Source organism: Schistocerca cancellata, chromosome 4 (genome assembly GCF_023864275.1).
Source record: "Schistocerca cancellata isolate TAMUIC-IGC-003103 chromosome 4, iqSchCanc2.1, whole genome shotgun sequence".
NCBI lineage: Eukaryota > Metazoa > Arthropoda > Insecta > Orthoptera > Acrididae > Schistocerca > Schistocerca cancellata.
In genome coordinates, this window is record NC_064629.1 from 895,448,461 (window position 1) to 895,467,824 (window position 19,364).

Below are 19,364 nucleotides of genomic sequence, written 5' to 3' on the forward strand. Positions count from 1 at the left end.
GTTCAGCTGGATGGATAATGTTTCAAACAGGGATTATAAGATGAACATCATAGGAAATAAACGAAGATATGGAATTTAGTCTAGTTCGGATGATGCTGAGAGAATTAGACAAGGAAATGAGACATTAAAGGTAGTAGACGAATTTTGCTATTTTGCCGGTAAAATAACTTATAACGACCGAAGTGGAAAAGATACAAAATGCAGACTGTCAATAGAAAGAAAATAAGGAATTTAAAATCTAAACTCAATTCAAGTGCTAGGAAGTCTTTTTGGAAGGTATTTCTCTGGAGAGTAGCCTTGTATGGACGTCAAGTGTGGTCAGTCTGCAATTCAGAAGAGAAGAGAGCAGAAGAATTCAAAATATGGCACTGTAGAAGAATGCTGAAGGCTAGACGAGTGGATCAGGTCGTGATAAAAGACATTTATGACACAAATTGACTAACAGAAGAGGGGATTGTGCAGGATGAACTAGCATTAAAAACTGCGTATAACCAGACTTTGGACTGGAGATTACAACATAAATTAGGGACGGCCAAGTACTCTGCATGTGCTGAGTGCACACTTTCTCCACTACCACTCCACGCTGTCTGAGAGGGAAGGGGGAGAAATTGCGGATGCTCCGCATCAAATGGCTGTGCAGTCATACAAGAAATATTAAACGTCTTGCATGTGGCTTGGTTTCGTATTTCATATTTCTCAGAAACGTAGATCACAAACAAAACAGATTCTGAGTATTATTCAACTATGTTTCGGGGGTTGAAGACGTAATAAACTGGCGGCATACAGCACACATAGACAGTCTTGAAGATCTTTGCCACTCAGGTTGCCACCTAATCGTGACGTATTTAGTTTCATAATCAAAAAAAGGCTTTCACGCACATATTTTGACCGAAACATCGATATCACGTTTGCAACTTCATTACGGAGACGCGGGAACTTTTCCTAAGGGAAACAAAATAGAACTCCTGGGCAGCTTGCCTTTTACATCTACATCTACATATACGTGATTACTCTGCTATTCACAATAAAGTGCCTGGCAGAGGGTTCAATGAACCACCTTCATGCTGTCTCTCTACCGTTCCACTCTCGAACGACACACGGGAAAAACGAGCACTTACATTTTTCCGTGCGAGCCCTGATTTCTCTTATTTTATAGTGATGATCATTTCTCCCTATGTAGGTGGGTGCCAACAGAATGTTTTCGCAATCGGAGGAGAAAACTGGTGATTGAAATTTCATGAGAAGATCCCGTTGCAACGAAAAACGCCTTTGTTTTAATGGTTGCCACTCCAATTCACGTATCATGTCTGTGACACTATCTCCCCTATTTCGCAATAATACAAAACGAACTGCCCTTCTTTGTACTTTTTCGATGTCATCCGTCAGTCCCACCTGATGCGGATCCCACACCGCACAGCAGTACTCCAGAATAGGGCGGACAAGAGCAGCCTCTTTGGTAGACCTGTTGCATCTTCTAAATGTTCTGCCAATGAATCGCAGTCTTTGGTTTGCTCTACCCACAATATTATATATGTGATCTTTCCAATTTAGGTTATTTGTAATTGTAATCCCTAAGTATTGAGATGAATTTACAGCCCGCAGATTTGTGTGACTTATCGCATAATCGAAATTTAGCTGATTTCTTTTAGTACTCATGTGAATAACTTCGCACTTTTATTTATTCAGGGTCACATGCCACTTTTCGCACCATAAAGATATCTTATGTAAATCATTTTGCAAGTCGTTTTGATCATCTGATGACTTTAGAAGACGGTAAATGACAGCATCATCTGCAAACAATCTAAGACGGCTACTCAGATTGTCTCCTATGTCGTTAATATAGATCAGGAACAACAGAGGGCCTATAACACTCCCTTGGGGAACGCCGGATATTACTTCTGTTTCAGTCGATGACTTTCCGTCTATTACTACGAACTGTGACCTTTCTGACAGGAAATCACGAAACCAGTTGCACAACTGAGACGATACTCCGTAGGCACGCTGTTTGATTAGGAGACGCTTTTGAGGAATGGTGTCGAAAGCCTTCTGGAAAACTAAAAATATGGAATCAATTTGACATCCCCTGTCGATAGCACTAATTACTTCATGAGTATAAAGAGAGTTGCTTTTCACAAGAACTATGTTTTCTGAATCCGTGCTGACTATACGTCAATAAATCGTTTTCTTCGAGGTACTTCATAATGTTCGAATACAGTATATGTTCTAAAACCCTATTGAAAATCGACGTCAGTGATATAGGCCTGTAATTCAGCGGATTACTCCTACTTCCCTTTGTGGGTATTGGTGTGACTTGAACAATTTTCCAGTCTTTAGGTACGTATCTTTCTGTGAGCGAGTGGTTGTATATAATTGCTAAATATGGAGCTATTTTGTCAGCATACTCTGAGAGGAACCTGACTGGTATACAATCTGGACCGGAGGCCTTGCCTTTATTATGTGATTTAAGCTGCTTTGTTACACCGAGGATAATTACTTCTATGTTTTTCATCTTGGCAGTTGTTCTTGATTGGAATTCAGGAATATTTACTTCGTCTTGTTTCGTGAAGGAGATTCGGAAAACCGTGATTAATAACTCTGTTTTAGTGGCACTGTCATCAGTGACTTCACCGTTGTTATCGCGCAGTGAAGGTATTGATTGTGTCTTGCCACATTACATTTCAGGTCGGCCAGTAGCATTTGTATATGCAAAGGTATGCTTTCAATTGAAACGGCGAACGGTTTCAAAAGAGATCAAAATCATATGCAAGATTTGTAGTGCCCTCAAAACGCTTAGATAACTATTCTTGCAATTCGTTCAACATCACAACAACTTCTTCATACTTTGCGTTATCTTTAGCGTCAGTGAGCTTGAGGAAGTGGATGGTGTTTTACATAAGAAGTCGTCCCTTCTACGATGCAATTCTCTTGTTACAAGCATCGACTTTTTCCCCATGATATTAGAAATAAGTTGCTTCTCACCTAGCAATGACTTTCGGGAATGAGTCGCCTGTTTAAAATTCAAAGTCAGTAATCCTTCGAGATCTTCTAACTGAACAATAGCAGATCTTAAGTAGACAAATTGTTCCAGGCTGCCCTTTGCCTTAACAAGTATACTTCACAGTAATACGTAGCGTCTCTATACTCTTCGTTCAGTTCCATCAAAAACTATTGGAACTGACCACGTAATAATGTGTGCGACTTCAGATTCATGTCACCAGTTTTATAATATGTTCCGTGCTACAAATAGACCACGAAGTACAGAATAATGAATCCCGTAAAAACCATATGCGGTCGTTTTAACCTTTTGTTCTTTCATCGCCAAGTAAATCTTTAACTTCCTTCTGCATGATGCTTTAGTACCGTCTCATAGCAAATTTGCGGGACCCGTCGGTTATGTGACTGTATAATAGATACTGAAAATCCTCATCCTTCTCTTGTGTGCTAACCATTGATTTTTAAAGGGTTGGGACGGTAGATCGCTAGATAGATTCTTTTGTGCTAACAGTCATTAGACTTGTATTCTTCGTTTATACCACGAACAAATAGCGAATGATAAACGGTGTACATGTAACTACCCTGCCGAACTGAAGATAGTCGTGTCAAACGAAAAATGCCCCATAAAATTTCGTGTCACACAGCTAAATGAAATGTTCTTCTGTACTGACAAGGGAAGATGGCCATCGCACCCTCCTCAGATTTAGTGGTAAGATGGCGCAGTGGATACCCGTTGGAAACCGAACACAGATCAAGCATGAAAACAGGAGGAATGTGTACTCTACTGAGAAAAGAGAAACAAAATAGAAGCTGTGAACAGCCCAAGCACCAGGTGTGCAATGTAGAGCGAAGCGGATTTGCTTCGCCATGGTGGTTAGGTGGTCACGGTATTGGTCTGCAAAAGAAAGATATCCGTGTTCAAGTCTCGTTCGTGTTCCAATTTTTTTTTCTCAAAATTATTCACATTCCGTCCAGTCTTTGACGTGTCTGCCCTGCTATATTCAAATTTATTTGTGTGTTGTGGCGTTACGCGTTTGCAACAGCAAGGTGTAAGGGAGGAACCTCCATACTGCGTACCTCCTATTTTTTCTGCACATTTACCACGTGTTATGACTTGCGTTCCATATTGGAAGTTTTGACTCACGAATTCCATTGTTGTAACATAATTCACACCAGTTTATTTGTTGTTTCCCTTTCTGAGACATGTCTATGCGACAACTCCCCTGCTATCACTATTCATCACATTTACTTGCGATGGTAAAATATTCTGACCACATGACCCATATTCTATAACCAGTGTTTCGTATGACAGTTGCCAAGGCTACACATAAAGAGAACAGACACGTCAATGATCGGATGGAACGATCGTAATTTGATGGAGGAAAAATATGGGGCTGAAGGAAGATTTGAAAGCCGATCTCTCGCTTTGCAGTGCAGCATCATGACAACGCAAGCAAGAAGCGGTGATTCTTGCAATTTGCTAACTCCAGAATGAGATTTTCACTCTGCAGCGGAGTGTGCGCTGATATGAAACTCCCTGGCAGATTAAAACTGTGTGCCCGACCGAGACTCGAACTCGGGACCTTGGCCTTTCGCGGGCAAGTGCTCTACCAACTGAGCTACCGAAGCACGACTCACGCCCGGTACTCACAGCTGTACTTCTGCCAGTATATCCTTTCTTTCAGGAGTGCTAGTTCTGCAAGGTTCGCAGGAGAGCTTCTGTAAAGTTTGGAAGGTAGGAGACGAGGTACTGGCAGAAGTAAAGCTGTGAGTACCGGGCGTGAGTCGTGCTTCGGTAGCTCAGTTGGTAGAGCACTTGCCCGCGAAAGGCAAAGGTCCCGAGTTCGAGTCTCGGTCGGGCCCACAGTTTTAGTCTGCCAGGAAGTTTCAATTTGCTAACTGTTGAACATCTACGGTATGGACGCTTCAGTGTTTCTATTTTGATTTTTTTTTTCGAGTTCACCTCCTACTTATTTCTATGCTTTATCTGTGTTTAGTTTTTGATGGGCCATTATACTACTAAATCTGTGGTGGTTGCGACTGGAATTTCCCTTGTGAGTACCTCCGGGAAGGAGAGGACATAGACGAGACATACCGACTGTACCCGGGCCGGTGAAACATGTCACTTCACAGCTCACGTGTGGTTGGCTACACTGCGATTGGGATGTTGCAATAGCTGCCAACGCACACGCCCACAGCTCCGAAGTACGTTTTGTAAATGCAAGCTACAATCAACGTTTATACGTAAGTGCAACAAAGTACGTTTTTCTAACAATGGAGAGAACGACGACGAAGACTAAGCGTTTGATGGTATATGAAAACGGGAAATAAGAAAACCCGAAGTTAATGACAATATCTATGAAAAGCTGTTCCATATTGTTACAGTAAAGCTGCATGTACAACGTCGTATGGTAATGTAAATCTAAGCATACCAAATAACACGCTATCCACACTTGTAGAAAGAAATAAGGCAAAACATGCATAGTCAACCGATTGCAGAGAGAAGAAGAATTAATTCTGTATACATTTACACTCACCAATTTACGATGTCAATGGCGCAATTACATCCAGTTCTCCTATACTATCATAGGAATCGACGCCAAAACCGATGTCTTCGTCATCATCATCATTAAGGGAAATAATTAATTGTTCGTTTTCATTTATAATACCATCTACAGTCTGTGCTTCTCTAATCAGGTTAGCAACATGGTCTACATTTTTGCTCCATGAGGTATGGTCTACAGTAGCAAGACCTTCACGTAGCATTCTTTCCACTTCTGTTATAGTAAAAGTCTTGTTGTCACTTCTCATGTACGCCTTCAGTTCACTCCAAACCAATTCAATTGGATTAAAATGGCAGTGATAAGGCGGTAGCCTAATTACCAAGTGACCCTGTTCGCTGGCAATTTCATCTACAACGTATTTAGGTGTCACAGGCTTATTTTGTTTCAGGAGAGAGTATAACAACAGCTTTGTCATGCTCATGTCCGCAGCAATATCTCTCACCTGCAACCACTGCACCACAGTTCCTTTACGGCCACTAGTGGTCGTAGTTTTCAAAAAATGGCTCTGAGCACTATGGGACTTAACATCTATGGTCATCAGTCCCCTAGAACTTAGAACTATTTAAACCTAACTAACCTAAGGACATCACACAACACCCAGTAATCACGAGGCAGGGAAAATCACTGACCCGCCGGGAATCGAACCCGGGAACATGGGCGTGGGAAGCGAGAACGCTACCGCACGACCACGAGCTGCGGACTGGTCGTAGTTTTCTCTAAAATCACGGAATGGTACGGTGCATTGTCCATTACAAAAACTGTCGGAATACTAAAATGTAGCAATAAATTTTTAAACCACTGTAGAAAACGTGGGTGGTCCATATCCTCATGATAGTCACCGATTTTTTTTCGATTGTAAAACTCTAAGTCCTTGAGGCACAAAACCTGCATGGACCACAATTAATCTTGATCCTCTTCCTGTTGGTTGATGACCGCTGCTATTCGGAGTATTATCGGTCCAGCATTTCTCAACTGAGTCTCCAGTGTTGATCCAGGTTTCGTCTAACCATATGACTGAGTGTATGTCATTTCCTACAATGTTGTGTAAGAAAATGGTACGAGCTGCAACGACATGAGCTTTTTCTAGTAACAGTATTCGTCCATCTAACTTTTAAAACGGAAGCCAATACTTTTTAATATCATCTTAAGTGACGTTTTCCCCCTTGAGAAAAGTTCACTTTCTTTTAAAGAAATTAGCAACTTTGCTATAGTGGGGTATCCTTTCCTTGTATAGTATCCATATTTGTGTCGACGAATTGCATCGGATTGGAAAGAATCAATATCTGTAACAGGACGAGACTGCTTTTTTTTTTCTTGCCCGGAGTACTTAAAAACACACTGTTTCTTCCACAGGGGCTTTCTTCCACACTGTTTACTTCACTGTCTTGTATGTCTTGAAGTATCACCCCCTTCCTTATAACTGTTCTTTCACTGAATTCTAGAGTTTTCGAGGTACGCTCTGAAACTTTATCGGCAGGAATCGACGCATGCCCATGAATAGAAACAAATTCTTTTTCTTGCTCGTAAAACTCACGCGCCCTCCGTAGCAATTCCAAAGCCTGACTGTTTAATGGCACTCCACGACGTAACGGATTGTCGCTTGGTGAACGACATCGTTGTGGTGACATTGTTTAACAAACAAAAACTGTAATCAAGGCGGTAACACAACACAACAGCAGGCGTTCGTGCACTAACATACAATGTTTACACGGACGCCGGTGACGTGGTAGCGTTGACGCCTGAACCGGCTTTTGTTCCGTGCTGTTATTGGTTCAGAAGACGCGGCACCTCCCGTTCCTCACTTGTTTGTTAGTTATACTACCAACTCTACGGCGCTTGGGGAGTGACCTTGAGTGACATGTTTCAGCGGAACGGGTATAGCGCCGCGTGAGGTCGAGTCTCTGAAAGCATACATGCAATACCTTGCGCATGCATGCCGATTTGTACTTTGTAGCTAATCCTGACATACCTGCAATGGTGTTTTAAAGTCGGGGCAACAGTTCAAAGACACCCCAAAATACAGTGTTGTATAGCAGTTTTCAAGTTGATATCGTTCCTTTGTACATGTAAGACTCTTTCTAACAGTAATATCACTAAGTGAGTCCGCCTGGATGCAAAACACCGTATTATTTGTTTATTTCTTTATTATCCCCAAATAGTTTCGGCGACAAATATCACCATCATCAGTGGTTTTTTTAAACCTAAAACGTGCAGAAAATGGTATGGTTGTACAAACACAGTAAAACATTTTTGCATTTTTACAAATCGTCTTTTGAAATATAGTTTTAAGTTGATGCTTTTATACTACCTTATAAACTGGATGCTACAGCATGTTTTAAGCTATTACTGGCGCTGTTTGTGACACATTTTCTGGGCTCTTTTTTTTCTGTTGCCATCTTTTTACTTAGCGAACATCATGTCATCTGCAACCATGTGAGCGAATGTTAGCAAACAAATACTTATAGGTGAACTTCGTATGTCAGCAGTATATACTTAGGGTTGTGGTAGTGTTGTGGAAACCACTTATTTTAGTGTGTATTTAGCTGTTGCTTAGCTATTCGTGTACTCACGTTCGTTGGATGCTGTGTGGCTGCTTTTTACACAGAAAAACAAAACTTTAGCACTTTGTTTCTGATCCAGGATGTTACGCCATCTTGCTGTTCGCGCGTGTCGCGAGAGGCGTATCGCAAGTGGCGAGAAAGGCTATGAAAAACTGTAGCGCGAATTACGACGACTTCTGTTCATTATTTATGTCTCTGTGTGTGATGGAGAAGTGGTTCTATTGCGTGTGTGTGCTTTCTGTTCTGTGTCCTTTGTCAGTTCTCTCAGAGCGGTAAAGAGTGTGTTGTTGCAGAGTGTTGTGTTTCATTTATTACATTTTTCCCTTCGACTATAGCCTTTTGTATGTGGTAATTTTCTTCTATCGTTAGTTGTCGGTATAGACTGTTGCTGTTTCTCAGAATTCGTAGATCGTTTTCGATATTAGTGGGGTTATGGTTTTTGTTCATTAGATGTTCTACAAAAGTTTAATGTGTGCTGTCACTTCTTAGAGCTCTCATATGCTCTGTGTACCTCGTTCGGAAATTTCTGCTTGTTTGTCCTATGTAATGGGCCAGACAATACTTGCAGGTGAGTTGATAAATTCCAGCGTTGCTGAATTAGTCTGACGTTTCTCTGACTCGTCTTAATCTTTTCTGAACAGTATTGGTTGTTTTGAGTTATTGGGATCCCTGCTGACATACGAAGTTCACCTTTGAGTATTTGTTTACTAACAGCTGCTCACATGGTTGCAGATGACATGATGTTCGCTAAGTAAAAAGATGGCAACAGAAAAAAAGAGCACAAAAAATATGTCACAAACAGCGCCAATAATAGCTTAAAACATGCTGTAGCATACAATAAATAAGGTAGAATAAAAGTATCATTTTAAAACTATATTTCAAAAGACGATTTGTAAAAATATAATAATTGTTTACTGTGTTTGTACAACCATACCATTTTCTGCATGTTTTAGATTTTAAAAAAACCACTGATGATGGTGATATTTGTCGCCGAAACTAGTTTGGGATAATAAAGAAATAAACAAATAATACGGTGTTTTGCATCAATGCGGGCTCAATTTTTCATATTACTATTTTTCTATGCAAACACGGACCAAATGGAAGAGTTCCAAGATAATATTAAAGACTCTTTCTGTTTAACGATTTCTCAAATGGAAGATCCAAATCAGTTTTCCCTGCCGGTAAGATTCATTACCTTGTCCTTATAGCAGGTGGGCAGTAAGTACAGATGCTTTGTCACAGTTCTCTCAATGTATTCAAAACTGTGTCATACAGTTGCATTTGCGAAGTAATGCACCTCACTGACACGAAAGCTTATCAGTTGTGAGTATACAAGCTGCAGCGGAACTCTGGTAGCATTCTAACATTTGGAAGGGCATTTTCTTTGTATGTAGCATCGACTGCATTGGCCTTGAAAATCTGTGAAATACATTGAGTATTTTAGGAGGCAATGTCTCATCATTCTAAATATGAAATTATTTCTGAGATGGCCTAGCGCAAGTAAAGTAGTACAGTAGTGCTAGTTCGGGAGCAGGGGCGAGGGGATAGGCAATACACATACCAGGGTTCATTCAGGAACAGGGCAGGAGTAACAGGAAAACGCACTAGTGCCACAGATGTAGCCATACAAGCACAATTTCGAGGTCGCAGGTGACATGACTTCCGCTATTAGATTGCGCATTTGGGCATATTTGCAGAGAATCAAGGTGAATTATGGTATCACTTCTGGTATCAGGTTATGCTAATGAGCATACAAGTGCAGAATTAAGGGCCCCCTCCCCTGTGCTTCCACCATGGCCTACCCACACACTTGGGTGTACTAGCCCAGATTCAGAGTCATCCCGTTCCCATTCCCCAAACCCCTCACAGCCTGCCCTCACAGCAGAGGCACTTCTGATATTAGGTTACCCTTGACCTTGGGCATAATGGATACAAAAGAACTAGAGAGGGTTTATAATGTTAAAAGTGAGGCAGTTGGGCATACTAGATGCCTTTCACTATGAGTATTAGGCTACACATCCAGCCCACGTACACCTTCCCCTCCCCTCAGGCCTGCCCATGCACAAGAGTGTGATACTACATTCAAGACCATCCTGTAACCTGTAAAAATCGAGTATGATTCTGCAAGGACGCGGACATATCTGCACCTACCCGTAATCAGACTATATGTGCGTACATGTAGGTCACACATTCGTTGATCAAAGAAACACGGTACTTTCTGATGGTTTTCAGCAGTTTTACTGCCCACAATTTGATGGCATTATCAGCAGCCGTGTGCCTGTGAGGCGGAGCCTGTGTAGACGCCATGTCCCGCACTCCACAGATGCAGCACAACTTATCACAGGCACTGGCCATGTCCATATATAAAGAATGCGATATCCACGACGATGAAGAAAGTCCATTTTCTAGATGATTTGTGTACCTCAGTTCACATACTGAATGACTGACCACTTACCAAGTACAGAGACGCCCATATGGGCCACTGGATGCTGATGTGGGCAGGTGGTATTTCCCCTCCTACTCAGACACTTAATAAAGCCTTCCCTTGTCAGTTTACACTTGACTCTGAGAGGGGGTATCAAATTGCACAAGAAGCAACTGCACTATTTATATTCGAGATCATTCCCCATCTACTTGACGGACTGCCTTGAACCAGTTCAATCCATTGATAAAGAAATTCAGAAACTGGTCGTGTGGTCTGATCAGGGTCGCAAAATGAAGTCCACACTCTGTACAAATGGAATTCAAGATACCCCACCTCGTCCTCTCTTGCTTTTATAACTATAGCACTTGAATGGATGCTTTCATTCTAGTGCTGGACACCATACGGGATGGCTCAAAATGGCTCTGAGCACTATGGGACTTAACTTCTGAGGCCATCAATCCCCTAGAACTTAGAACTACTTAGACTTAACTAACCTAAGGACATCACACACATCCATGCCCGAGGCAGGATTCGAACCTGCGACCATAGCGGTCACGCGGTTACAGACTGAAGCGCCTAGAACCAACGGCCACTCCCATACGGGATGGATGTGGTTTAGTTAAAAGTAACGTTTTCTGTCTTAATGGGAGGAATTACGAACTTATATCAATTTACACCGAATTAACTTGTAGCTTATCAACAATTTTGGTCATGCATCTTATAACAATAATTATTTTACAATTCTATTTCGATCTCTATTTACAATATTTACAATTTAATAGTATCTTTTCGATCAATTTCTCTCTTGTGACTGTGCCAGAGTTTGGGGAGGTCCAGAATACACATATAGATATAGATATATAGGCATCATCTGCCCTGAAATGATAGCCATCGCCACAGCGACTACTTGTAGATTGAAGATGGTGGCCCACTTGCAATTTGGCCTGCTGATGTATTCTCTTATACCATAATGCCCATCCAAATGGTAGATTACGTTAATTTCAAGGTATCCCCTAAAAATGTTCCGTTTTATCCCCAAATATTGTTTTCATTATTAATTAGTAAAATACTTTATCTGAATCACATATCGTGACAGCCCTCTCTTTAGTATTTTAATAAATGTAGTCCTTCAACCAGTATCATTGGTTAGAGGAGACGCTGCAGGTGATTCTCACAAGATTCGTCCCCAACCTGAGAAGTTGCTGGATATTTCTGTATTTGCACAGTGTACCTCTGCTTCATCTCCAGCTTCGTCATCTGGTTGGAGACATAACCTTTGCGCAGGACTAGGCACTCAGAACACAGCAGCACATCATGCAAATGTGCTGAACATCCTAGCCCTGCCTCCAGGACATCTCCCATACCAGAATCCCAAGCCTGATATCGGATATTTCCCTTCAGTCTGGTGATTTTCCCTTTGGATGTCGATTGCAACCCTCCAGTCGACAGAGACTGTTGCATGATATGCCTGTAGAGATTGCGACAAGTGGTATGTGCATCTCTTCGATAATTCGTAGATCATTCATCCTGGCGTGTCAGTGAATATATTGGCAACTCCCCTCCCCCCTCCCTAATCCTGCTCTCGAAATAGAGAAACAGGTCAACACTATGAATGTCGACACATGTTCTTCTTAATACTGCATCCCGCGAAAGACCTCACCTGATGAAACACATGGCAGGATGCAGAAAGTATTTGCCCAAGCACACAGTTCGGAACAACTCAAAGATATCTACGAGCAGGGGTAAATTGGGTTGGGTTGTTTTGTGGGAGGAGACCAGACAGCGAGGTCATCGGTCTCATCGGATTGGGAAGGAAGTCGGCCGTGCCCTTTCAAAGGAACCAACCGGGAATTAGCCTGGAGCGATTTAGGGAAATCACGGAAAACCTAAATCAGAATCGCCGGACGCGGGATTGAACCATCGTCCTCCCGAATAGGAGTAAATCGTTGTTTATTAATAAACTGACATATTCCACTAAATCAGGATATCGAGCCCCACCTGAATATTAACCACATGCTCATACTCTGAATACGTTGCTGCTGTGCCTGTCGGTTTACTGCGGAATGCAGTTATGTAGGGCATCGTGGTTTCGTGGAGTCTCTGCACTGAATCCATATATACATAGGGAAAGATCCCCGTCTTCGTCACAAGCTGAAACTTTACATTATCAGGGTATGGAGGCCTGGTGATACGCCTATCCTCCTAACACATCATCTGAACAAGCTCCTGAACTGACTCATGCATGAAACTTAGCAGATGCAGGAAGCATAGATTTATTCTTGGTGTGATTATCATCGAAAATGAAATGTGCTTCTCTACTGTATCAGGAATGATAGTGAAATTTCAATCCTTCAAATCGAAATTATCCAAATGGTCAACAAGAGAGAGAGAGAATCACACATGCTCAAATTATGGAGGGAGACTGGTATGTGCCATCGCAGTTGGTAATTCACGTTTAATGCATTGTGGGCAGCACCACAGATCTTCTCTGTTATATGACAGTTGTCTCTACGTGGAATTCTTGCTTTCCTGTCCAACGGCAGCCCTCAAATAGAGTAATTAGCTGCCTTCTTGCAAAAGACGTCAATCTCTTGCAAGTCGGCCAGGAAAACATTGATACTATAAACGATATCAACTTCCTACACCAGTTTTTTGATCTGAGATGTGCAACCATGTCACAGGATTATCCCTATCATTTGCTCTGAATTTGTTGCAGCTGCTATCATACGAGCATTCAGGTTGATATGCAGCTGCATATGTAAGGTATGTACCATTGTGTAAAGGTACTGTGAGTTGTACTGCGGTCACTTTCAAAATACTCTCTTTCAAATTCTAAAGGTGGCAGGGGTAAAATACAGGGAGCGAAAGGTTATTTACAATTTGTACAGAAACCAGATGGCAGTTATAAGAGTCGAGGGACATGAAAGGGAAGCAGTGGTTGGGAAGGGAGTAAGACAGGGTTGTAGCCTCTCCCCGATGTTATTCAATCTGTATATTGAGCAAGCAATAAAGGAAACAAAAGAAAAATTCGGAGTAGGTATTAAAATCCATGGAGAAGAAATAAAAACTTTGAGGTTCGCCGATGACATTGTAATTCTGTCAGAGACAGCAAAGGACTTGGAAGAGCAGTTGAACGGAATGGACAGTGTCTTGAAAGGAGGATATAAGATGAACATCAACAAAAGCAAAACAAGGATAATGGAATGTAGTCGAATTAAGTCGGGTGATGTTGAGGGTATTAGATTAGGAAATGAGACACTTAAAGTAGTAAAGGAGTTTTGCTATTTGGGGAGCAAAATAACTGATGATGGTCGAAGTAGAGAGGATATAAAATGTAGACTGGCAATGGCAAGGAAAGCGTTTCTGAAGAAGAGAAAGTTGTTAACATCGAGTATAGATTTAAGTGTCAGGAAGTCATTTCTGAAAGTATTTGTATGGAGTGTAGCCATGTATGGAAGCGAAACATGGACGATAAATAGTTTGGACAAGAAGAGAATAGAAGCTTTCGAAATGTGGTGCTACAGAAGAATGCTGAAGATTAGATGGGTAGATCACGTAACTAATGAAGAAGTATTGAATAGGATTGGGGAGAAGAGAAGTTTGTGGCACAACTTGACCAGAAGAAGGGATCGGTTGGTAGGACATGTTCTGAGGCATCAAGGGATCACCAATTTAGTATTGGAGGGCAGCGTGGAGGGTAAAAATCGTAGGGGGAGACCAAGAGATGAATACACTAAGCAGATTCAGAAGGATGTAGGATGCAGTAGGTACTGGGAGATGAAGAAGCTTGCACAGGATAGAGTAGCATGGAGAGCTGCATCAAACCAGTCTCAGGACTGAAGACCACAACACAACACACACTTTCAAAACGTGGCGCAGGGGCTAGTGTAGAAGTGTTTATAGTCTACATACAGGGCGAATGGATACAGTACCACCGAGCGAGGTGGAGCATTGGTTAGCACACTGGACTCGCATTCGGGAGGACGACTGTTCAATCCCGCGTACGGCCATCCTGATTTAGGATTTCCGTGATTTCCCTAAATCGCTGCAGGCAAATGCCGGGATGGTTCCTTTCAAAGGGCACGGCCGACTTCCTTCCCCGTTCTTCCTTAATCCGATGAGGCCGATGATCTCGCTGTTTGGTCTCTTCCCCCAAACAACCGAACCAAACCGATACCGTACCTGGCGGGGGGGCGCTCTTAAACTTTAAGAACTTCTTGTCCTCTGTAGGCATCACCACTCGTACTTGTTCCTTGCTACAGCAGTCAATCATATGCCTTTCTAGATAGATTCTTTGAGCAAAAGTATTGAGGCACCAGCAGATAGTGTTAAAATCACAATCAGGTATAAAACCATTACGTAGAATCTGATAAATCAAAAGTGACGAATCTATATTACAGGTATCGCTAGTATTTATTTGGCAGCTTTTATTTATTTTCGATTCTCTGTAAACGTTTTCTGCCTGACTGTGTGATTTTAACACTGTTTTGTCTGGTTTTTACGTAACTGTTTTATACTTGACTGTGATTTTATTCATGTTGAACTTTGGTTTTGCGATGTTCTACTGAGCTGTCTTTTATTTCGGACTGTATGTAGTGGCTTAAAGTTGAAGATGTGGTTTTACCACTGTTTTACGTCTGACTTTATGTAAACGTTTCCTACTTGAATGTGTGATTTTCCTATGGATCTAATTGTTGGTATTTTCAAAACTTGTTTTTGTTTTTCTAGCGTCGTCGAGGCGTTCAAAATTTTTCATCGGCGTGTCGAGTATGGCGCTGGCATGATGATGTATAGATACCTTTTTGTTTCCGTTAAGCCGGCCGGTGTGGCCGTGCGGTTCTAGGCGCTTCAGTCTGGAACCGCGTGACCGCTACAGTCGCAGGTTCGAATCCTGCCTCGGGCATGGATGTGTGTGATGTCCTTAGGTTAGTTAGGTTTAAGTAGTTCTAAGTTCTAGGGGACTGATGACCACAGATGTTAAGTCCAATAGTGCTCAGGGCCATTTTTTTTTGTTTCCGTTACAAATTGTAACTTAAATATATTCTTTTTGTTGCATTTGAAATATGTAATTTGTAATGCTTGTTGCCGGGTGTGCAGTTAACCACTTTATAGGAAACTGAAAAAAAGAGGGAAACAAGGAAAACATGAAAACTGAAGTTGCCACCTAGCCTAGTCTTCCTAATACCTACCACACTGTGATGTCTCAGTTACGTGAATGAAGTTCAGACCTGCACTAATTTAGAAGATGTTTTTAAGTGGAATAGATAGGCATGTCGCTGTCGTCATGGATGTTACAGCACACCTTAGTGGTACGTACCAACTGTCATCAGTTATCTTTGTACCATTTCATTGTTGTGTGTTGTAGAGAGTACTTATTATTTGGTTTCTGTTTTTAGGATGGTTAGATAACGAGCTTAGTCATGAAACTATTCTTCAAGTTATAAAGAAAATTAATACTGCCACTTGGACGTTTCTCTGCAATTTATTGCGTAATTTGGTATTAACAGCTGTTTCAACAAATGAACCTGAACTAGTTGCTTATATAGCACCATCCTCATTACAAGAAAGCATTTATCAAATATTTTCTGAGTAGCTATTTAGTTTTTAAAATAAAGCTGTACAATTGTGGTACACCAATTATAACCATCAAGTTCAGTACCAAGAAGTGGATGCACCATATAATACTATAGCGCTAAAAATGACGGCAGTAACATTAGTGAGCGACAGTATCTGTAGCAAATATTGCATCAACAGAACAGCTGCATTTCACTTCAAGCATCTGTCCTCCATAGACACGTTATTTGCAAGCTGCACGCTGCAATCCACCGTGCCTTCCATGCAAAACTGAGAGCCGCTTACCGCTCCGTCTAGCGCAGCCTCCATAAAACTAACAGCGGAGCGCCAGACCTGCGCCCCGTTAACGATAACTAGCGTACCGTTCCCCAGTGTCTGTCGGAAAAACTGTTAAACTGTTACACACTCTGTCACCCACTTCGTTCTTCCCGCAAAGCTTAGTCGTTCGTCCTGATAAACTAATTTTAAGCCGAGAGGTTTCGCTACACCAGGATGTCGTACACGGCACAACGTTGAAGTTGATGGATCGCGCTGTGTTTGCGTTTTTAGGCATGACGAATACATTGTCGATGAACTGAACTGGGGCCATGTAAGCATCACCGAGAAAGATATTGAACTGGTTTGCTGCAGGCGGTAGCCCGCATCCGCATACGTCATCCACATCATCTGCAAAGAAAGAAAAAAATACTATAAATTATAGAGTGTAGCAATCAGTAGTCCTGTTTAGATTTTATTATGCAAATCCAGATTTCAGCTAGTAGCTAGCCACTCTCAATACGCTATTTTTTATTCTCAATGCATGTAAGTCCCTGTTGTTCGGGCGTCAGTCACAGTTCTTTGAATACTCAGTCAAAGAACTGTGACAGACGCCCGAACAACAGGGACTTACATGCATTGAGAATAAAAAATAGAGATTTGAGAATGGCTAGCTTCTAGCCGAAATCTGAATTTGCATAATAAAGTATAAACAGGGGGATTGGTTGCTGCACTCTATAATTTATAACTCACTGAGTGCATCCACTTTCCGAATGGAAGGCAACCTGAAAAAAAATATTGTTACGCACGCGTGGAAAAAGATACATACAGACGCCTATAATAATAATTTTAGTTTTTCACTGACATCCAAGTCAGCGGCATCCAAGTTCGTTCACTAACCTCTCATCCCTTTATTATTTGCCGTGATGTTTGTTACATCACACGCTTGGGAAAAGATACATACAGACGCCTACAATAATAATTTTAGTTTTACACTGACGTCCAATTCAGCGGCATCCAGGTTCGTCCACGTATCTCTCATCGCATGATTATTTGCCGTACCATACTGATGATGACGGACTCAGCTACATCTTTGACAGACTGGGCTGAGATGACGAATTGATCACCAATGTGTAAAGTCATGAGTTATTGAAGCACAAGCAAGACTAAGTCTGCATACGTGCATCACAACAGCAAGGGAAGAAGAAAAAGAAGAAGAAGAAGAGGAAGAGGAAGTTAATCTCTTCAGACTGAAACTACAATGAACACACACAAATAGAATAAGTACCTGTAGGATTACTAGAGTCAGATCTGGTCCACTGATTAGCCTCTCATCATCAATCATCATATTCGTATCCGTTACATCACTTCATTTTTGTGATACTGCCAGTGTGTTGACTTTCCTCCTAGCACGTTTCAGACAGTAACAACATTTCGAACCGAAAAACGTTGTATATTATAGCTGAAAACCACATTTATTTGTTCATTTCATCAAACAACACTTGACAATGTTTACCTCAAGTCATGTGGTTTTTATGTGGGATGACACCAGGTCGAGGCTGTGTGTGGGCGACACTACCTTACACCTCTTCCGCCAGTTTTCTTAAATGTAGGACCATATTTCGCTGTAGGTGTGCATGCAGTTCCATCATGAGAGCGATGGTGGAACGCTACAAAACTCATGTGATGAAAGAGCATAATATTTTGACGATGCCTATAGGACTTCAGCACGCCGCGACCATTATCTGGGAAAACTACCCACGCATCATTGCTGCTCTCCTATATATGTGTGCGGGCGACAGTAAAAGCCGCAGGGAGCGACTGCGCGATTTTGATAAAATACCACGGGCAGTCTAGGCTTTGGCCCTAAAAAATCCGCTGTTCGGGTTTGTGTAACTGTTTCCCACATTAAATAATTACTTCTACAGACACATAATACGCATTAGACCCCAGTCTATTAAACACAACTCAGTCATGTGCAGTAATAGTTTTACGAAACGAGCTCTCTTGTAGACAGAGCGTAAAATGCGTTTCTGCAGCTTTTTTAACATACGTTTTAGCGTTGACCAGTTTCACTTTACAGCAATAGTGCATTTGATTATTTTAAAAAATATGACGCATTGTGATAAACTTTTAACCATTAAAGCCATGGGATAGTAACGGGCACTGTCAAGCCAACAGATAACAATATCGGATGGCGCTGAGGAAGAGATAACGAGAGACCTCTTCACTTCAGCAGAGGCAGGCCTAACCTTCCACACAGTGGCGATGTGATATGGACAGCAATCGAGCTGGCAGGATCTCCTGACTTCTTTCTCTCCACTGCGCATTGAATCTCCTCAAATACAGTCTATGATATATATGTCAAAAACAGTATATTTGCCACAACTGATACTAGTGGAAAGATCAGTCGAACCAACGGTATAAAAATGAGAGAAACGCCAATCAATATTATTACTCCATTCAAACAGGCCGTGGAAGACCCAACGGTAGCGACCGACCGCCGTGTCATCCTCAGCCCAGCGGCGTCACTGCATGCGGATATGGATGGTCATGTGGTCAGCACACCGCTCTCCTGGCCGTTTTGTCAGTTTAAGAGAACGAAGCCGCTACTTCTCAATCAAGCAGCTCCTCAGTTTGCCTCACAAGGGCTGAGTGTACCCCTCTTGCCAACAGCACTCGGCAGACCGGATGGTCACCCATCCAAGTGCTATCCCAGCCCTACAGCGCTTAACTTCGGTGATCTGACGGGAACCGGTGTTACCACTGCGGCAAGATCGTTGATCGATCAATATTATCAGGTACTAAAGTAATTCATGTAGATGAAATGTATCCTACCCATTCTGTGCTCAGAGACCCTTTATTCCCTATCAGCAATCTTCTCGCCATTTCATCTGTAGCAGCATCGATATGTGATCCATGCGTATCGTTTTTTGTTGATGGAATCATATCACTTTATACTGCATTTAAATATTTTCCAACTCGAACTCG

At 41.9% G+C, this 19,364-nt stretch overlaps 1 pseudogene; it reads right to left on the reverse strand.

Annotated features, from left to right (window-relative positions):
• Positions 1-19,040: 19,040 nt before the first annotated feature.
• LOC126185607 (5S ribosomal RNA) lies at positions 19,041-19,158 on the reverse strand (annotated as a pseudogene).
• Between the last annotated feature and the right edge of the window lie 206 nt (positions 19,159-19,364).